The sequence below is a fragment of the Prionailurus viverrinus genome, chromosome A2 (genome assembly GCF_022837055.1).
Source record: "Prionailurus viverrinus isolate Anna chromosome A2, UM_Priviv_1.0, whole genome shotgun sequence".
In the NCBI taxonomy this organism is placed as follows: domain Eukaryota; kingdom Metazoa; phylum Chordata; class Mammalia; order Carnivora; family Felidae; genus Prionailurus; species Prionailurus viverrinus.
Genome location: NC_062562.1, coordinates 110,808,439 through 110,816,330, shown reverse-complemented (window position 1 = coordinate 110,816,330; position 7,892 = coordinate 110,808,439). Strand labels below are relative to the sequence as shown.

General features: G+C 39.9%; 1 non-coding gene across 1 annotated transcript; it reads left to right on the top strand.

The window, feature by feature from the left end:
* Positions 1 to 7,200: 7,200 nt before the first annotated feature.
* On the top strand, positions 7,201 to 7,308 carry LOC125161348 (U6 spliceosomal RNA). The gene has a single exon (XR_007150563.1). It is a non-coding gene; the product is annotated as a U6 spliceosomal RNA (small nuclear RNA).
* Positions 7,309 to 7,892: the final 584 nt, after the last annotated feature.

Sequence of the window (7,892 nt, the reverse complement as noted above, 5' to 3'; positions counted from 1 at the left end):
CGTAGACACCTCACACTTTGATAATCCCTTCTGCCTCAAACACATGGGAATGCTAGGTACAATATGGTAAGAGAGCAGAAAACAAAGACATAACTGGCTCAAAAACAAAATAAATATTTTGGGGCCTCCAAATGTCCCAGAAATCCCTGAGAGTAAGCAAAGCTGATGCTGCTGTTTTTGATGACTTTCTCAAATGTCCCCTGCTCAGTAAGGCCTCTTCTGGACACTGAGCTAAAGCAAATTCTCCTTTCTCTAACTCCACAAGCAGTATTCTTTTCCCCTGTTCCATTTTCATCCTTGGCTCCTGTCTTCTAACATAGTAGATATTTCACTAATTAATCATCTTGTCAGCTCCAGGAAGGTGGAGATCCTGCCTCTCAAATATTTGTGAATGAGTAAATGAATGCTAACACATGCAATGCATTTGGCAAAATAGTAGCAGGTAGTAAATGTTCAATCAATATTAATGTTGTTACTGCTACTGTGAACAGACAAGTCTTGGCGCTGACGTGGTCTGACTTTTCCTACCTCATTTCTGTCTGTCTCTCTCTCTCTCCCCCACTCTTCTGCTGCCTTTGCCTGTATATTTACTGCTTTTTTCCCCCTCTACTACTCTTTCTTTTCTTCCCCTTCTGTCCAGTGTTGGATCCAATGCCTTGTGCCTGTGGAGAATAGCTGAGGCCACTGCAGACCTCGGTTTCACAGTGTGAGCTGCATGTATGTATTGGGTGGCGAATAGGAGAGGGAGTGGTGGGAGAATGAGGAGACTCATGGCATGGATTGAGGAGTAAGACCCTTCTTCTCCCTCTCCCATCTCAACTTCACTGCCATGTCCACAGGGCTCAAAGTGGTGAAAATTGTTGAGGGATTTCATTAGGCAAGAACACTTTCAGCAACAGACACCCTGTGTTGTTGGGTTGTAGCTGCCCAGCAGTTGTGGGGAACCATTGCATTTCAGAGCTGGAGGATACTTGGAACATGCTGTGGTCTGTCTCCACTGATGAAGCCTTATGGAAATAGACCAGGCTCTGGGGCCATACAGGCTACTCTCTTTAGCCAACTCTGTGATTTTCTGAAAGTCACTTAAACTTTCTGAGCCTTGATTTCCTCAATTATAAAATAGGAATTATGCTTGCTTGCAAGATTGTTATGAAATTGGGAATTTAACCAGTTAATTTTTTTTTATTAAGCATCTGCTATGTGCCAGACTTGTGTTAGATGATGGAAATATAGTAGTGAGCAAAAGAAATACTCTCTTTGCCCTCATGGAACTTACAATCCCGCTGGGGAAACAGATATTGAATAGTGACAGGTACAGAGTAGAACCTCAGAAAATGGTAGCTATCTGATTACTCATTTAAAAATGAGGGCATTGCAGCACCAAGCATGTTAAGGGACATGCTCCAAATAGCACAGTTACTGTTGGCAGAGTCAGAACTTTATGGTAAGGCCCATAGTGTAAAATAAAGTATAAGTAAAACCTTGGATTGCAAGTAACTTGTTCTGTGAATGTTCCACAAGGCAAGCAAACATTTCTAAAATATTTTCTCAGTGTTTATTTTTCAGAGAGAGAGAGAGAGAGAGAGAGAGAGAGAATGGGTGCATGTGAGTGGGGTAGGGGCAGAGAGGGATAAAGAGAGGGAGACAGAGGATCTGAAGCAGGATTTGTGGTGTAGGCACAGAGCCCAAAGTAGGGCTCAAACTCACAAACCACGAGACCATGACTTGAGCAAAAGTTGGATGCTTCATCGACTGAGCCACCCAGGCATCCAAAGACAAGCAAACATTTCTAATAAATTTTAACTTAATAAATGAGTGATGTCTTGCAATAGAAGTTGTACGTGATACTGAATGTCACATAATCACAACTGAGCCAATGGTTCTTGAAATTCGCTTTGATGTACAAGTGCTTTGGATTACAAACATGTTCCCGGAACAAATTATGCTTGCAAACCAAGGTTTTTCTGTACTTGTTACAGGGGCTGGTTGTGGTACCCAAAACCTTCGTGATGAAACTGCACCTTTTGGTTCCTGTGGAGGTAGCATCTCCTGACCAAGGGAGCAAGGATCCTTCTAGCATTGCCGGGTGTTCCCAGGTCAGACTTGCTTTAGGTCACCTGGAATAATTTAAAAGCCAAAGATCGCTCATTTTATGTGAAATTTTTTTATGCTTTCACAGGTTCTTGGAGAATCTGCCCATGGATCAGTAACATAAATCAAAAGCTTATGTTTAAATGAGCATAGATCTGCATTGACCGCAACACTGTTATTGAGGAGAATGTCCGCTATGTAACTCAATGACTCTCATTAATGGACTCATAGAAGAAATTTGAGAATTGAGAGCCAACAAAAATTGTGCTTCCTATTTTCTTGCAATGAGAACAACATAAATAATCATGTTTGTCTTTTTGCACAGGCTGCCGAAAGTCTTGGAGTCAAAATTCATGTCCAGTCACAAGGAATATATAAACCCTTGAAATTGGCAAATATTTCCTTCTTATTTCCTTGGTTCTGATATGTCTTTCATTTATATTATTTTATTTTCTCTATGTCCTTTAACTTGAGCTAATATACCAAAATAGTACATTTCAAAACTGCTTTCCTTTGTAGGGCAGAGAGTGACACTATGAGGGAAAAAATAGAGCACTGAGGTAGATAATGGAGAAAAACATGAATGAGGATGACTTCTGGGCAATTGTTTTGTCACAAACCCTTTCTACCAAGTATTGATAGACTTTCTGTTTGCTGCTGATGGAGTGAAGTTCAAGGACCTGTGATGTTTGGTTGACCTGGATCTCATCTCAAAATGAATACCTTCCAGTCCTTTCCTTTTGTCTTTGTGTACATTTGCCAGGATATTAGATAGGTCACAGCAGTTAGAAGCTTCTTGGTTCCATATTTCTCATTTATCTAGATTTGAAAGGTCAGTTTAGTCTTGGCTTCCAGTGCATTGCTGTGATTAGGATTTTGTTCTCAGGGACCAAAGCTACATTTACCTCTATTTTCTTTATGTTTATGCCCTAAATTCATGTCAATTTTCTGCAGCACAGCATACTTTCTGCAGAATTGGCTCTTCTCTGCTGTTCTTGTTGCTGTTAAGAAGGAAACAAAATATTTGGACTCAGCTCTCAAATAGGAATATGTTTTTATCAAGTAGAACAATAAAAGCAGCATAAAACTACTCAGATTCCCCTACCTCTGCAGCCTGGTGACAAAGCGGGGGCACGGTAAGAGTCACAGAGAAGCCAACTTCTGGCCCACCCCAATTAGTGATATTGCTGTGACCCAGCGTTCTCCCTAGTTGCAGGGAGTGCTGAGTTCCCCACCGTATGCTCACCAAACCCCAAGGATGATCTTCCCCTCTTTTTGCCACAGAGATCCTCTCTGCTGCTTCCTTTTCTGTATTTCTCCAGGGATCCTCTCCTGACTGTAATGCTTGTGAGTCCTTTTGAGGACAGTTTTCCTGGTGTTCCGTCCACCTGGCCATAGCACTAGAGCTGTGGTTGTAGCCACTGCTCTGCTCCTGTCCCATGGCCTGCAGGCACCCCTGACCAGTTTTCCACAGAAGAAGTACCTTTGTCCTCAATTGAATACAGACCCTCTAGCATAACTATCCCTTTACTTGACCTGCTCACTGATTCACGGGGCAAGGGTAGTGGCTGTTACACACCCAAATCTGTTCTCCCGCTCTTCCATATAATATGGCTGCCTAGTCAGAGGCTATTTTTTCCCGGTCTACTCTGCAGCTAGGTAAGGCCATGGAACTAAGCTCTCACTAATGGGATGTAAGAATTCAAATATTTAGTTATGTAAAATGAAAGCGTTTGTCTTGTACGTTAGTTTTCCTCCTTTCCCCTGGGAAATGTCAGTGATGAGGACAGAACTCTAGTGCAATAATTCTCAAAGTGTGTTCCACAGGCACCTGGAGGTTCCTGAGGCCCTTTTAGGGAGTCTGGGAAGTCAAAACTATTTTCATAATATTAGGATGTTATTTGCCTCTTTCATGTTTTGCATTCGCATTGATGGTGCCAATGCGATGCTGTGTGAAGGTACTGGTCCCAAGCATGAATCGAGTCACTAATAAATACCCAACTGTCCCAAGAGTCATCACATTCTTTACAGACTTGTACTTGCAACAAAACAAAAGAAAAATTGCCAGTTTCAGTTAAGAATATCCTTGAAGAAGCATTACAAATAATAACTTTAATCATCTCTGTTGAGTACATGTCTTTTTAATATTCTGTGTAATGAAATAGGAAGTGTGCATAAATACTTCAGATACATGTGGAAATATGTTGTCCCAAGGGAAAGCATGTGTGTGATGGTTTGAGTTTCAAGTTGAACTAAACAGCATTTTTACCTGAAAGAATGATTGACAAACTGTGTTTATTCAGACATTTGGCATAAATTTTCTGGAAAATCAGCTTGTCACTTCATGGAAAAAAACAAACAGTATTACCAATGACAAAGTTTGAGTTTTCAAGTGAGAATTTCAATTTTGGAAAATATGTAACTGCCACCATGAATTTACCAGCATCTCAATATTTAAAAACTTTTGTGATGAGATCGGTGGTGATACCAGTGAATATGATTTTTTAACACTGTGCAATAAAATCCGTCAATATTTGAAAGTTCTGCATAGCTCAGTGAACCAATAATTTCTTAAGGACCAATGCATAATGTTTCAAAAGAATGCATGGGTAAAAGATTGGGTATGTTAAACAAGAAACTTGCTTGTTTGCTTGATAACTTTTGGCAATTGTATTCAGTTATATGGTCACCACAACACCAGTGGATTTTAATGTAACAGAGTATGAAAAGATTATGGATATGTTTCAGTTTTTGTATTCCAACTCTGAAGAAACTACTACTTGAGCTTTGGTGTAGTATCAAAGAACAATAGTCATAATTATCTGAAAAGGCTGTAAAATACTCCTCCCTTTCTCAGCTATATAGTTGTGTGAGTCATGATTCTCTTCACGTAATTTATTTTTTTTTATTTTTAAAAATGTTTTATTTATTTTTGAGAGAGAGTGAAAGTGAGGGAGGGTAGAGAGAGGGGGACAGAGGATCTGAAGTGGATTCTGCACTGACAACAGAGAGCCCAATTTGGGCTCAAACTCATGAACCATGAGATCATGACCTGAGCTGAAGTTGGACATTCAACTGACTGAGTCACCCAGGTGCCTACCTCTCTTCACATACTTTAAATAAAACAACTTGCTGCACTAGATTGAATGCAGAAGCATTAGCAGCTTCTGCTTCTTCTTCTTCTCCCCTCCTCTTCCCCTTCTTTTTCTCCTCCTCCCCCATCTCCCTCTCCATCTCCTCTATCTCCTCCCCTCCTTCTCCTCCTCTTCCCCTCCCACTCCTTTCCTTCCTTCCTTCCTTCCTTCCTTCCTTCCTTCCTTCCTTCCTTCTACCCCTTCTCCTCTTCCTTCTCCTCCTCCTCATCATCATTGTCCATTGTCGTCGTCGTCCTGTTCTTCTCCTCTTCCTCCTCCTCCTCTTCTTGCTCTTCCACTTCCTCTTTCTTTGTCTTCTTTGTCTTCTTCATCTTCTCCTTCTCCTCCTCTTTCTTTTTTTTCTGTTATTATCAAGCCAGTCATTAAAAAGAGTTTCAAAAATTTCAAATGATGCTGCTGTTTTTACTACTTTTTTGGAAGATAGTTATTTTTTAATAAAATAAATTAGTTATGTTAGCATATAATAGTTTTTAGAAAGGAATTAATAAATAAATATTTTAATAACATTTCAGTTGTAATTTTGAATATAGTAATTATTAATATATATTACCCTTATAGACAAATCTCTCTGGGGTCCTCAATGATTTTTCAGTGTAAAAGGATTCTGAAACAAAAACATTTGAAAATCCATGAGCTACATGATGGACTCAACCTGGATCACTGGGTGAGCTCTTGAAACACATCTGTCTCCTTCCAGAGTGGTATAGGAAAGAATACATATTTTGTTTGAGCTGCTTGGTATTGGGGACTCTTTGCTACGGCATCTTGGCTCATATCCTAAAAGATCTATTGGCCCAGATAGTGATCTCATGGACACAATAGGATTTATATTTCCCTTTCATCAGCCAACCAGTATCTCCAAGTTGAGTTTCTGTACCTTGAGTCTTTCCCAGAAGTACTTTTCCTTTAACCTTTTAGACGGAATCAGTCTTGGGGCATTTGTTGGTCTGAACATATCAAGCCAATTGTCCTTCTCTTGAAGGGACCTCAGAATTCTGAAATGGTGGAATTTTTAACAAGTAAACTGCCTGTGACCATATTCTGGGAACTCTTACATAAGGTTTTAATCTGGATTCTGTCTTTGTTCTGTTAATGTCAGTGTGTTTGGTCTAGTTGTTATGGTAGTAATATTTTTCTTAGACAACAATGAAGGCATGTGGTTTAACAAGTACAGGGTATCATTCGGGAAAATGGAAGAATACTTGAATTTGAAACTTTCTGGGAAAATTCATGATTTTTGGTCATCATGTTTATAAGAATAGTCCCTAGAATATGGGAGTCACATTTCACAAATTTTTATTTACTAAACCTTGCACAGTGGATAAAATTGATTTACTAAGATGCTCTTTAATGATAGCATTGCTTTCCTATTGTGCATATTCACATGTAAATAGACTGCTACAAATGCTGAAATCTCAAGAGAGGAGATATCTTTTCCTAGTTTCCTTTTTCTATGAATCATGTTAGATTTCTAAAAAAATTTATCATTTCTTTATTCAAAATATCATGAATGATTACCCATTTTTTCCAGGATCAAGTCTACTTTCCATTCTGGGTATTTAAGACTTATTATAATTAGGCCCGATCCTATCCTAAGAGCTACTGGAACTCTTAGCAGGTCAAACCCACATAGGAAGAAAAAAGGGGAACTTGTAGATTCCTTGGCCTGGTATTATCAACACACTCTTGAAAACCCCCTTTACTCTCTTGTCCCCAGTCATACTCATGTGCAACATAACAAGCCTGGTTAAACTCAACTCTGCTTACCCTGAACCTGATCACAGCTGAGCGTTGTTGGAGAAAATCAAGCTAATATGATGACTTTCTCCCTTTAAAATTGTAACCACCTTTCTTGAATGGGCACCCAGCACAGATTGTCAGTCCTGCCAACTTCTCACAGCTTAACTTTCTCACCGACTGAGGTGGCATTGTTTCTCTTCTAACTACCTCAGCTGATGACCTTGCTTCACATTTTATTTTAAAAATAATAGGTATACAGAGAAGATTAGCATGGCCCCTGCGCAAGGATGACACGCAAATTCGTGAAGTGTTCCATAAAAAAAAAATAATAATAATCGGTAAAACTGATGTGTATCTGCTCACACATATTTTACCTTCCCTCCTTGTAAGATGGGAGAATTGTCCTCAGTCCTTCTCTAAGGACCACACTTCCCACTCCTGGTCCTATTATTTGTACTTGTATACCATCCCTGTGAAACAGGAGAGAGTATGTCTGTGCTCTCCAGGAGACAGTATTTATCACACACACTCACATTCACTGTGCCACAGTTATATTGGCTTTCTTTCTGTCATTTGATATTTCTGTTTCATGTGCCTTATACATGTCCTTTTCTCTGTTGGGGACAATGTTCCTTTGGGTTTCGGCCCAGATAGTACCTGTTACCTGCTGAGAGACGCCCTCCTTGACTGTAGCAACTGAAGTAGGCTTCTGTTTGCTAGGACTGCGGTAATGAAAAGCCACAGACTGTGTAGCTTAAACAACAGAAATTTATTTTCTCAAACTCATGGAGGCTAGAAGTCTGAGATCAAGGTGCTGGCAAGGTTGGTTTCTTCTGAGGCCTCCCTCTTTGGCTTATAGATGGGTGTCTTCTCCCTTTGTGTTCACATGGTCTTCTCTCTGTGTGT